At 39.8% G+C, this 13743-nt stretch overlaps 2 long non-coding RNA genes across 2 annotated transcripts; one reads left to right on the top strand and one right to left on the bottom strand.

Annotated features, from left to right (window-relative positions):
* The first annotated feature begins 582 nt into the window (after positions 1-582).
* On the top strand, positions 583-13541 carry LOC139071655 (uncharacterized). Its single transcript, XR_011521483.1, has 3 exons — positions 583-930; positions 4754-4855; positions 12954-13541. It is a non-coding gene; the product is annotated as an uncharacterized lncRNA (long non-coding RNA).
* On the bottom strand, positions 7286-10218 carry LOC139071656 (uncharacterized). The gene is made up of 2 exons (XR_011521484.1): positions 7700-10218; positions 7286-7479 (listed from the first exon to the last, which is right to left on the bottom strand). It is a non-coding gene; the product is annotated as an uncharacterized lncRNA (long non-coding RNA).
* Positions 13542-13743: the final 202 nt, after the last annotated feature.

Here is a 13743-nt window from a genome sequence, read left to right as displayed (position 1 = left end):
CCTGGAAGCGAAGGCTTCCCAGCCGAATATTATAAAAAAAAATTCACTGAATTATTACCACTGTTATTGGCATAACTTAATGAAACCCTAAAAAGTAGAAAGAGTGATACCAAAAGTGATACCAAAAGCAGGGAAAAATAAAGAGGAGTGCAAAAATTATAGACCAATTTCTATCCTAAACTGTGACTACTAAATCTATACCTCTATCCTAGCAAAAAGGTTTGACATTTTTGTGTCAGACATAATAGATGAAGACCAATGCGGACTACTTTGGGAAAAAAATTAAACCACTCAAACCAAGATCAGGGTGACTGCAAAGTTCTGTCATGCATACCAAAATAAACCAGGGAAAACTATTTCAGCCCTATATCAGGGATTAGTAATGAATAAAGGGATGACCACAATGTACATAAGAGACAGATGGGAAAATGAACGTAAAATAAAACTAACAGAGGAGGATTGGAGGAATATATGCAAATACAGCACACCACTACTAACTCCAGGATGTGGAAAGTGTTTTGTTGGAAGAATATAATCCGTTTTTTATAACACCTCAAACCAGGCACGTGCGGGGGGGGGGGGGGGGGGGCTTGAGACCCTGCCCCTTTTGTCCCATGTGCCCAAAGTGCCCTTTTTGAATTTTAATGATTTTTTATATTTATTTATTTATTTATTAAAATTTTTAAAAAATTTTAAAAGATTTTTCTGTCTGTGCCCCCTCAACAATAACAAAAATAATAATTAATACAATTTCTGTTTAATAAAGTTATATAGCTGTCGTGAGTCACGTGACCATACCGTCTCTTCCTCACGCCAGAGCGCACAGCCGGTTACAACAAGCTGCGAGCACCCACGTTTTCTTCATGGCCGAGCGAGCGGTGCAGAGCTTTTAGGACATACATATTGATTGGGAGAAACGGACTAACACCGGTAAGTAGGATGCACACTACTATACACAGTTATTAGATTATTTTGTACATTATTAAGTTGTTTTGTGGCACTAGGTGTATGTGATATATACAAGGGCGTCAGTTTGTTTTCAGAATTGCTGGGAACAATAACCATACACTGGGGTTTAAAAATTGCTGGGGACAATATAGGCTAGCACAGGGGTCGGGGGCTCGGTAGCCGCATGCGGCTCTTCCATCCATCTGATGCGGCTCTCTGTGCTTGTAAAATAATGAATGGATGTTTAAATAAAATACTTTATATTTTACTGCATTAATTTTACATCTGTATGCTAATTCTAAATGTAAAGATTGTCTGCGTAAACCTGAACAGGTCCAACCCGGTCTTACTGTGAGACCGGGTTGACGCGTCACGCTTGTGCGTAATCATATGCGCTTCCTGAGCTGGAGGATGTCAGATTTTGGGCTTCTCCTCAGACAGGCTCCTGGATGCGTCACCACATTGGAGACAGGAACAAGCGCTATTCAGCCAAAGTTTCATAATCAGGGAACATTTTAAGTGACAAGTCTCTCTGAGAGACAGGGTTTGGAAAACACTCGCTTCAGTGGGAGGAATCTTCTCACATGCGCTCTGGTTCTGAGAGCCTGGATTTGTATTCTGAACAGTCTAAACATGTTTTTAAAAGAAACGTATGACAAAAGTGGCACCTGCTCAGTAAAACCACCAACAGGGTGAAAAATATCAAAATATTGTAGGCAGAGACGGGCTACAACTTCTGGATCCACTTTATATAAATCGTTTTATTGATTATCGTCTTATTAAAGATAACTTTGACGTACACGAGCGACCAGGCGCGTTGCAAGATTTTCAAAAGTGTGGGGGATGTTGTCTGTGCCTAAAATAATTTGATGTTATTCACCTTGTTAGTTTAATTTCCATGATAGCGGAGCAGGTGCGAATTTTAGACGCGTCACGCATGTCTCCGTTTTAAACATGTTTAAACTGTTCAGAATACAAATCCAGGCTCTGTCTCATTAGATTGGTGTAACTAAAGTTTGTACTGAATGAAACTTTACATTAAACCATGTTGAAAAGAAAAGGATCCGATTAAATCATTTCCCCTCATTTACAGTCACGACGTACAGCGCAGTGTGCGTGGCTCTGGGGTTAATCAAGTTTAATTGTTTCTCTTTGCAACAATCTTCACAAGAAGGCAAAACAGTTAAATGGCAGGTTACAGATATTTCCATTTGACTGTATACAGTCAAATATACAGTATATACAGTATCCATCAAAATACAGTATTTTGATGGATAAACTCAAGGATGTTGGTTGTTTTGAAAGAATTACCCTGACGCACACTGATGCGCATGGATGAGCTGACATTTTAATACGCACATCGCAGAGGTAACTCGATTCCCATCAGAACATCAGAGCTTTATACTGGACACTGTGTTCAGCGCGGCTCGGAGCGCCCACGGCGGACAGTGAGCTGAAGATTTGTAAAGGGGTTTGCAGCGCAGTGCAGAACCACGGCACATGCGATAAGATTTCCTCCCACTGAAGCGGTCTGGAAACCCGGTCTCTCTGAGGGATGTGTCACTTGGAAAAATGTTCTTTTTATGAAATTATTAAACTTTGGCTGAACAGCGCTTGTTCCCGTCTCTAATATGGACACGCATGACGCATCCAGTCTGAGGCAGAATAGCAGCGCAGAAAGCACCTGTAGAGACATTTGATTACGCACAAAGTTTATGTGGAGCAGAAGCGGTCGGGCCACGGCAGGTGAAACGTTCCTAGCCTACATGAAGTGTAACTGTTTAATTGTAACATTAATATGTTACTGGACATGCTGGTCTGGTTGGTTAGACCAGTGTTTAAAGTGGAAAACACACACACACACACACACACACACACACACACACCAATTAAAATAATGCTGATAGCGTGGACTAGAGGACAGGTGATGGTTTACGTATTTAAATGATGATCAGGCTGCTGTAAAATGTAATCTCCATCCACATCCAGACACAATTATCCTCTATTCTTTCTCTATTTGCTCTGCTCTTGTCTGGGCTGACATAGCTGATGGTGCGCGCGGTGCGCCTAACGGCTGTGGTGCACATTTTACGCATTTGGAGAGGTGGGCTGGAAGCTTTGCTTTCACTGGAAGATGGTCCACTTAACGCACGGGTGTAGACTACATATTAATGACAAATGAATGAAAATTAAATTGTGAGTTTTTACTTCATATTTTATAAATAAAAATGACGGGGGAACACATTTATGACGTCTTTTTAAACGAAAATTTCTAACGCGACCTGCCTGCTTCACTAAGTCACTGCTTATTAAGGTCCGTCCAAAATTACCGTGGCCCACCCAAAAATGAAAACCTGGCGCCGCGCCTGTTATTAACCTCTGCAAATTGTTGTTCTTCACTTTATCAAACTCAGACTTTGCACAGCTAATGTCAAGACGTAAAATGATGAATTCAGTCGAGCTCTTCCGTCCCTCCCTCTCCTGCTCTCCTGGAAACCCGACATCGGCTGTCAGAAGCGGGAGCTGAAGAAGGAGATGAGGCAAACAGAGTGAGAGCGACATAAAGAAACCAGACTGGTGTGGAGGTGAGCAAAACAGCTGGAAAAGTGTGGGTGTTGCATCCCCCACGGGTGCGATGTCCATGCGAGCGACCGGTACCTGCTGCTGTCACCTGGTTCTGAGCAGCTCTCTGCTGTCTGAGGGTAGGCCCCGCCCACAACGCCGCGGCTGCTGCGGTGTTTTCTTTACTGTGGGAAACGGGTAATAATGGCTCTTTGATGGGAACAGGTTGCCGACCCCTGGTATAAGATCTGAGCTGGTAAAACAAAAATCCTCATCAGCAGGCTTTTTTTAAAGTGGGGGGGGACACAGCTGCCAATCACAAATTTTGCCGGGGACATGTCCCCGGCGTCCCCGGTTAAAATGACGCCTATGGATATATATTACTAGCTGGGTGTGTGTCTGTGGCTGGGTACCGATTCTGAACCTCAGTAGCTTTAGGATTAACCAAAAACATTCTGTACATAAGTACTTGTACGAAAATATTTTTTCAATCTTAAATATTGGGAATTTGCCAATAAAATGTTGTTGTTGTTAACTAGGTACCGCAAAGTTGCATTCCTATCGCTGCTGCGTGTCACGTGACTGGGGTCTCACACAGCCCTGCTTTTTGTTTACAGAATCACTTCCTGGTTCGCAGACTGATAAAACTTGAACAAATTTAAAATTTAGCTACCTTTTGTGAAAGGAAATAAGAAAAATACTAAAGGTAACATCCGTCACAAGTTTTGTGTTACTAAATATTCAGTCCTTGTCTGTAAATTCGGTCCAGCGTTTTAGGGAACATAGTTTTGTTTTAGATTTTAGGTTCCTCAGCCCTTCTGGTGGGTTTTATAGTTCACTAATACTATGCATATTCTCAAAATGTTGGAGTGTATAATTGCTCTCTTTGTGAATGCATTGTATTAAAAAACATTATGTTTTAAAGATGTACATTTAAAAAAAACTACTGTTTTCACAGCAAAATTGTTTTGTCTGTACAGTTCTCTGTTTTGCACAAAGTAGATAGTAAAACTGAATGAAAGCATAAACATTGTTTTATTCTTTATTTTTATTATAATTACTAAAGCACTATGATTAAAATAGTATGGAAATATTCTGGATCAGCATCATGAAGCAAATTTGTGGCCAAATTATATACAGTTAGTTTTCTGAAAAAGGAATGAAATGTCCCAGTATGTGTATGCATGAGTTTTATATGCATGAAAAAATATTTGTGAATTAGTTATGATATATCATTGTACAGACATGCCTCGTAAGGAGAGGAGGAGGAAGCAGCGACAGAAGGAGCTACGTGAGGCAGCTAAAGGCAGTGGGTCCCTCACCAGCTGGATAAAAAAGAGTACAGGTAAGTTGCATCACAGTGAAAATATATATCTCTCATATAAGCTCTTTCATATATTATTATAAGCTCTTTTATATGATTAAATATGTATCTCTCACTTTTGCCCCTTATATATTATCATAAATACATTATTATATGCCTTTTCATGGAATCTTGTTATAATATCAAAGACCTCTCTGTGCCTTTTCTGCTCAAGCTGAACAGCTGCATAAGGGAGTGAAAGCGTTCCTTCCTTCAGTTCCTCAATACAAGAACAACTGTCTTTGTTAGCAAAGGATGTTGCAGGATGTGTCCTGATCATCTCAAGGTTGCATGTCCTTGGGATGAATTGGTCTTTCATTAACAAGGCTATTAGCTGACGTGCGTCTGCAGGTGCAGATGGCAGAATTACGTGTGTGTATGGCAAACTACGTATGTAACATTCCTGTAATCTTCAATAAAAATCAGCCGTTTTCAGCAGAACGGCGAGAGTCTGTCCGAAGCATCTGGCAAGAGCAGGTCGCGGGACTTGCTGCAGAGACTCTCCCCCTCATGAGCGGCGAAACAGTGAATGGACTTCTGATCATTTGTCTCCTCGTTCTGTCAACTTAAAAGGTGTTTAACTCCATCTACTCCGTACCCGTGCTTGGTCTAAAGGAAGAGAGACCAACAAATTTGGCGTCACGAACAGGATTTTTTCTTTTTGAAGAAAAAGGAGTTTTTGGAGGACAATTTGACCAACCGACCCAGCGAACAGATCTTGGCACAGAACACCGCGGTGGAAAACAAGGTGAGCAGAGCCTATTATCTAAAATCTGCTCATTGGATTTATCCAAAGCCTTTGTGTCCAGAATCATAGTAGCTGAGGTCCTAAAATAATAGTTGGAGAAGAAAGTGGAGACAAGTGCAGAAAGAATAAGAGATTTTTTTTTGTAATGGTTTAATGGTGAAATGAAATGAGGATTTTTCTAATGGTTTAATGAGTAAATGAGAAAAGGAAATAGTACAGAAATAGGGGTTGGAGGCCCAGAGCATTAATAAGCTCTAAATTCCATAGGGGTTGGAGGCCCAGAGCATTAATAAGCTCTAAATTCCATTTAAAGAAGGGTTGGAGGCCCAGGACAAGGTCCTAAATTCCATTTCCAGGTCGTGGCTGACCACACTATTTGCTGACGAGCGGATAGAATATATAACGAGGTTATATAAAGCTTGGCTGGATCCATAGGTGTGGGAACCCTAAAAGTCCACAGGTCGAGGACCTGGTTTTTGTGTTAAGGGAAGGGGAGGCTAAAGAGAGCTCCCTGGATTTTTAAGGTCAAGGACCTTTTGCATGAGATGAGAAAAATGTTCTGAGGTAACTGTTTTTGCATAAGATGATAAATGTTTTGACTGCTTCTGTGTGAAGAGAGCAGTGCTTTTGGCTATTTCTGCGTGCTTTTGGCTGTTTTTGCATAAAATGAGCAATGTTTAAATATGACAAGCAGCCCAGTTGAAGCCACGAGAAATAAGGTTTTATTGAGAAAGTCAGCGGAAGAGGCGATGAAGAAAAAAGGGGTAGATGTTAACAGTAGAGGTAACTGGAGAAAGATTTGGGAAGTGAAGGCTGCAGAATCGAGAGAAAAAAGGCACAGCTGTAGACAAGCTTCACTGTGTGTGTAAGCTGAGTTCAGCCTGTGTGTGTGAGGCGCAGCAAGAGGCTGCTTACGGCTCTGGATTGAAAGTACAGCACTAGGAGAGTGCAGAATGCAGAGCAGAGTTTTGGGAGCTCCGTGTGTGTGTGTGTGTGAGTGTACAGCGCTGGGTGTGTGTGTGAAGGCCTGATGCGGTACCAGAAAATAAATAAATAAGATAAATAAGAGCTTTAAAAAGTTGCAACTCGTATATGTAAATTACACTGCAGTGCTAAAATTAATGTTTGGAGCTACGCAAAATTCAAATTCTGCAACCCTGTTCTGATCAGTCTTTGAACAGAACACCACCAGTTAATAAATAAAAGGTTTTTAAAGTAACATATGTATATGTGTATACATATATATACATAAGTAGTGTACAAGCGTGATAATCATTTGTGTGCGGGGCAGCATGTGAGTGACCCCGATCTGGGGGTTAAGTGACCTGGAGATGAAAAAAGAAAAAAAAAAACAATAAGAAATGCAAGTAAGGTTGTATATGACAGCTTTATTTCAGAAATATATGGATATACATATATATAAAGTCAGATAAGCTGCTAAACAGTAAAATCAAAACAGATCTGCAGAAAATAAATATATAAACTATTCCTCAGAGTGCTCTCAAAAAATTGCAATTGGATTTGCTCTAATGTTACATAAGTCCTGCTTAAAAGCATAGTGAGCAATAAATTCTGAAAATAACCAGTGCAGTGTTAAATAAATTCTGTGCTTAAAATATTATATATATATAGAGAGAGAGAGAATAAATAAGTGACGAACTGACTTACTTTAAAAAAAAAAAGACTGTGACAAACAAAGAATGTCGTCTGTGCCATGTGAATGAGTGGATGCGTGTCTTCTTGCATGAGCTGCTTTCGCTGGATCTTCTGAATGACTCAGTTTTTAATAGAGGGAGCAGCTGCTTGAGAAACAGGGTGCGGTCCATGTTTTTACTAGACGGTTATTTAGTTCGAGAGACTGTGGAAACAATAGAAAAAGAATTTATCGTTAGTGTGAGGACAAGAAAATCCTTTAAAATACAAAAGTTGTATGGTCGTGGTTATAAAGGAAGTATTTTGTCTGATTATGGGCCGTGGAGTCAGCTGGACTCCCTCGCTCTCACAGTTTTCCTGTGTAACATGCAGTTTTAAGCAATTTGTGACTTTAGAAAGGATATTTTTCGGTGTTTTGGACGTACCTTAAGGCTTCTGGTTAGGGTATTCAGGAGATCCTTCCTCTCGGACAGATCTAGTGAGAATGACTGGAGTTTCAGCCTGGGGACCTGACTCCACCCACTTTTACACACAGGAGTCCCGCAGTCTAAAAATAGCACAGGGTACTGCGAAAAGCAGCTCTGAACCTCTCAGGATCATCTTTATGAAAACCATAAAATTAACAAATAATCAGTCAGGAAATAAAATATTTGTTAAATCTTGCTATAAAACAAAATCCAATAATTGTCTTACCTCAACTTTAAGAACCATTAACGTTAATGGCTGGATTTTGGGACGCTGAATAATGAAAAAACAGATAAACTAAGTATTATTTCCTGTAACCTGGCTAGAAACTGTACTAGGCTGTTTTGAGTTAAAAACTGGTAGTTATTTTCCCAAAATAAAATAGATAAATAAAAAATGAAAGGAGGGATCTTGCATTTGGGATAGATTGTGCCTAAAGTTTAAAACCTGTGTAGAACCGATTTGACGAGTCAGAAAAATTGTGCATAGGAAATAGTCTAGATTTACCTTTGAGTCAATAAAGTTGACTAAATATTAGAAACCTTCGTTGATTTTGATTTGTAAAAGAGAAAGTTCTGTCCTTTCAACTCAATCAACATATTTAAGGAAAACGTTTGCTGTGCATTGTGGAGGCATGAACTTTACTGGGTGGGCCTGTCACAACCAGCTGCAAAGAATGTTTGGCTCTGACTTCTATACAAAGAGAACCTGGAAGCCCTCACCAAAAACTGTGACTTATAACATCAAGACGGGGAGCACTACAAGATGGACAAAGAGGCAGAAACTTATTTGCCCTGCTGCTGATGAAACAAAGTACAAAAGGGGGAGCATGTGTGCTAACATGTGAACTTCAATCAATGACGGTGGTCATCCTGGACTTACAAAGAGAGGCTCAAAAGAGACTGTTTCCTATGGTTACACCCAGTAAAAGAGTGCTTGCTGCAGTCAGGTAATGAACAAGGCTTTTTGGCAACAACCAGTTGAATTGATGAAATGTCAGAACTGTGGAAAATTTACTAAACTACTGTAGAACATAGTTAACTGAGAAAGTTAGCCTAAAAAAAGATAATAATAATATCAATAAATAAATAAATAATAGGATTAGTAACCTGGATTTCAGCCCAACTCATCATTGGACGTCAATATAATCTTTATTGTCTTAGGATTCTCAGCTGCAGCGGACATGCAGTAAAGCCTTATTTTCTTTTCAAAAAGTCATTCATCGGCGTCATCACTTATCTTCATTAGTTAAGGAAACGGTGTCTATTTATAAGTCTAGGAGAACGCTTTAGGCTTCAACAGTTCTCTCCTTCGAGCAAACATGCGCAAATTTCCGGATAGTTTATAGTAACGTTCCATCCCATTCCATTCATTGCATAAAAATAAACATTAAATGAATAATTTGGCATCCAGCTGACTAAATGATTCATGGAACATCTCATCCGAGACAACAGTGTTGTTTCAGCTCCGTTGAGTTTCCCAACAGATCTAGCCAAACCTAGCTGATCCTATATTTTTCTATCAGCTGTAAGTTCTAACGTAGAAAATAATGTCACAAAAATATTGAATAATTGTACCCCTCATTCGATAAAAATTATGTTCACATTTTTATCTTGTGAAATCTTTAACATAATATTTTTAAATGGCCGTTTTGACGACAATTGGCTAAAAAGTCTTTAAGATTATCATCACAGGATGGCATGATAAATAAGTAAATAACATAAATAAATAAATAGACAAAAATAAGAGAGAAAAAGCAAAATTAATTAAATGAAACGTAATAGTGATAAAACGTTAAATTGATCTAAAATCTGTCATTCAGCGCCACTGGAAAAAGGAAGAGGATAGGGGAGTATTTTTTAGCACAAATCACGTTATTGATTTAGCAATGCAGCTTAATTTCAGATGCTTTAAGGATGATACTAACTTGTGTTATAGATGGAGGAGTAGCACAGAAACACTTCTCGATGAGGAGATAAGGAAAAAAAACTGCTGATTACCAATACTATGCACAAACAAACCTGTAACTGCAGTTTCGTTATTTATGAATTAACCTTAAGTAGTGAATTAATTCTTAGGATTTCTTGTGCGAGTAGTGTTCCTAAAAAAGAAAGAAAGAAAGAAAGAAAGAAGGTAAGAAAGACAGGTAGTTTAGGTAAGGGACAACCTGAAACTATTTGGTTGAATTGATAGTAAAAGTGGTTGTCCTAATTTCTAATTGGAGAGATCACACCGCAACATGAGTTTAGAACGGCAGTTATGGGAAGTTTTGTTGGATTAATTTGATTACACGCTTTAGGTCTTGTTTTTTTCTTTCCACTGATTTAGCGTTAGGTTAAGTGTTTTCACACTTTCGCTTCAGTCTGACATTTGCTTGGTGTGTGAGGGCACAGAGACGTGTATGGACCGTGTGTTTGACTGTGTTTGTCTTGTTTGTTTGTTTATTTATCTATATGGGCGTGGCTGAGCCTTGAGAAACATCAACAAAGCCATTGGGTTATTCTGAGTAAATTGACCAATTCAAATTCAGGATCCTGAAACAATTTGGTTATAACCTCTAATTAATGAAGGACATCTTAAGAATTCATTGTACAAGGCATCATCTCCAGTGTTGCTGGAACTGTTATAAAACCCATGCATGGTTGTATATTTTAGTTTGATCATTTATACTCATTGAATTATTGTTGTTTGCTTTATGTTTTAATTTCTTTGCAATTTTTTCTCTGTGACACAGGTGGAGATGCTGGTGGCAAAATGGATCCCACACATTTCTTTCTCCCACACACATTCTTACTCTCTCCCTCTCTCTCTGTGTATGTGCATGTGTATGTGTTTGTGTGTCTGTGTGTCCATGTCGTGATGTCACTGTACCTTTAATTGCGCTTGCTGTTCGTAACTGTATGTGTCTGATGTTGAAGGTATCAGAGGCTAGGGTCAGTAAGAGCTAGGACATTTTTGTGCATAACCTCTAATCCCTAGGCGATCGGTCCGGGGAACTTCTGGTCCGGCCGGAGTGTGAATCTTCCTACCAACTATCTGCCAAAGCTCAATTGGACTGCACAAGTCGAGAAAGCCTTCATTGGACCAAAACTACACACACGAAGAGGCTTCGTCTTCGGTGCCAGGCGTCTGGGTCCTGCTAAAAGTCACCAAAAGGAAGTGGACGGAACCGAGGTGGACCGGGCCATACAGGATCACGGAGAGGACATCACACGCTGTCCGGCTGGACGGGAGGAGCCTAACCTGGAAGAGAAGCAGCTGACATCTGCCTAACCAGAGAAAGGATCCAAAAACCAGGAAGAGAAGTAGCTGACTGCAGTAGCGTGCCAAGCTGCCACCACATCCTGCAGGACGAGAATCATGACATCATCACCCCCTGCAGCTGCCTGGAGCCAGTGAAGGGTCCTCAACAGGGGGAAGAAGTAGCCACCCTATGAACATTCTACAAGGGTTGTATTTAACACCCTCATTTATTTTACAAGGGTAATATTTTACACCCTCCACCTGCTGACCCAATTATCCAGATGCCCTTGTTACTAGCCAATCCTAACATCTATTTGGGAGGGGAACTCTCTGATGATAGTGATGACTCTCATGATGAAGAAGATGTTGTTAGAGTGTGAGAATGTTCAGTGATTTATGTAACCATCCCTTCACCAGTTCATTTTTATGATTTTTTTGTTTGTTTTGTTTTATTTTTTGTTGATCATTGATGTCCTAGGCATGCACACTCTATGCCAACAGGTGTTCGCCCCAAAATTGAGATATGACAAATGGGGGGACATGGGGGAATTTTCCCTATAAACATATGATAATTAGGGTTTTTCGCCCTCATATGGAGTTGCATGCGATCCATACATGTTGTAACATGTTCAGTTGAAAGTATGATCATGTTTTTTGTATTAGTTTACTGCTAGAAAGATGAGTAAATGTAATCTGATTGGTTGTTTGTATTGGTATTTTAAAAAAAAAAACTTTGCTTATTGGATTCTTTTTGATGGAATTTGGTGTTATTGTTTTGATTTCTTATATCTTTATTGAACTCTTAAAAGAGTTCAAAAGGGGGATTGAAAATATATATCTCTCATATAAGCTCTTTCATATATTATTATAAGCTCTTTTATATGATTAAATATGTATCTCTCACTTTTGCCCCTTATATATTATCATAAATACATTATTATATGCCTTTTCATGGAATCTTGTTATAATATCAAAGACCTCTCTGTGCCTTTTCTGCTCAAGCTGAACAGCTGCATAAGGGAGTGAAAGCGTTCCTTCCTTCAGTTCCTCAATACAAGAACAACTGTCTTTGTTAGCAAAGGATGTTGCAGGATGTGTCCTGATCATCTCAAGGTTGCATGTCCTTGGGATGAATTGGTCTTTCATTAACAAGGCTATTAGCTGACGTGCGTCTGCAGGTGCAGATGGCAGAATTACGTGTGTGTATGGCAAACTACGTATGTAACATTCCTGTAATCTTCAATAAAAATCAGCCGTTTTCAGCAGAACGGCGAGAGTCTGTCCGAAGCATCTGGCAAGAGCAGGTCGCGGGACTTGCTGCAGAGACTCTCCCCCTCATGAGCGGCGAAACAGTGAATGGACTTCTGATCATTTGTCTCCTCGTTCTGTCAACTTAAAAGGTGTTTAACTCCATCTACTCCGTACCCGTGCTTGGTCTAAAGGAAGAGAGACCAACAACAGCAACAAGTGTAGAAACAATAATATACACAACTGCAATGTTTTGATGCCAGAAAATGTTTTTTGTTAGCTACTTGATCATGGATTAGGTGCAAGACCTGTTAAATGTGAATAACTACATAATTCATTCATAAAATAGCTAATTTTGCCTTGTTCTCAGATGGACAGCAAGTGGAGAGTGATAGATCACATGAGATTGAAGAGACACACACACACACACACACACACACACACACACACACACACACACACACACACACACACACACACACACACACACACACACACACACAACTCTTTCTGTTTATATTTCTGTCACATTCTTATCTCTGACATAAACTCCTCTATTATCCACTAATGTTTAGATTTCCATTTATTTACCACAGGTTTTGTCTCAGATATTTCTGTCTTCGAGTTCTAAGAGTTTTCACCAATTTTTGCTATTTTTTTATTATCTTACATAAATTTTGTAATTGACTAACAATTCTCCTCTGTTCGTTTTACTACTTACAGTCTGAGATCAACACAGCCTTGCCCTCCAGCATCATCAGCAGCAGCAAGAGGAGCAACCCTGCAACAGCTACATTGTACCCCATCATCAGGTAAAATAGGACAGCAACAGATCAGGAAGTGGAGCAGGTTGTCCAGTAATAAGAAGGTTGCAGGTTTGATCCTGACTTCAATCAGAGATTGATGCTGTTGTGTCCTTGGGCAAGACACTTAACCTGCTTTGCCTGCTGGTGGTGGTCGGAGGGACTGGTGGCGCCTGTGCTCAGCAGCTTCACCTCTGTCAGTGCGCTCCAGAGCAGCTATGGCTACATCATAGCTCATCACCATCAGTGTGTTAATGTGTGTGTGTGAATGACTAATTGTGTTGTAATGTGCCTTGGGGGGGTTGTAGAACCCTAAGAAGGCATTATACAAATACAGACCATTTACCAAAACAAGTTACTTTTGCTTTACATTGTCCTTATGTGGTAAGGGTGTATATAATGATTTGCTTCCATTTTGAATTTCTAATAAATATGATTTGTTATTCAGCCGGGTATACTGTGGTTATGTCATGGTGTTTGAAAATATAATTCTGTGTGTCCCTTTTTAAATTTGAGCACCCGCCCCTTCAAAAGACTCTGCACAGCCCAGCCTCAAATTAAAAATAAATATTCTTCTACAAATCTCCCATGTTGGAGAAAATGTGGGGACTGGAATGTGGACCCCACACACGTTTTTTTGGGAATGCCCTAAAGCAGTGGTTCCCAAACTTATTTAGCCGCGCACCCCCTTCTATGTCCCGACCATGTTG

The sequence above is a fragment of the Nothobranchius furzeri genome, chromosome 9, assembly GCF_043380555.1.
Source record: "Nothobranchius furzeri strain GRZ-AD chromosome 9, NfurGRZ-RIMD1, whole genome shotgun sequence".
NCBI classification, from domain to species: Eukaryota; Metazoa; Chordata; class Actinopteri; order Cyprinodontiformes; family Nothobranchiidae; genus Nothobranchius; species Nothobranchius furzeri.
This window is presented reverse-complemented; position numbering and strand designations above follow the sequence as displayed.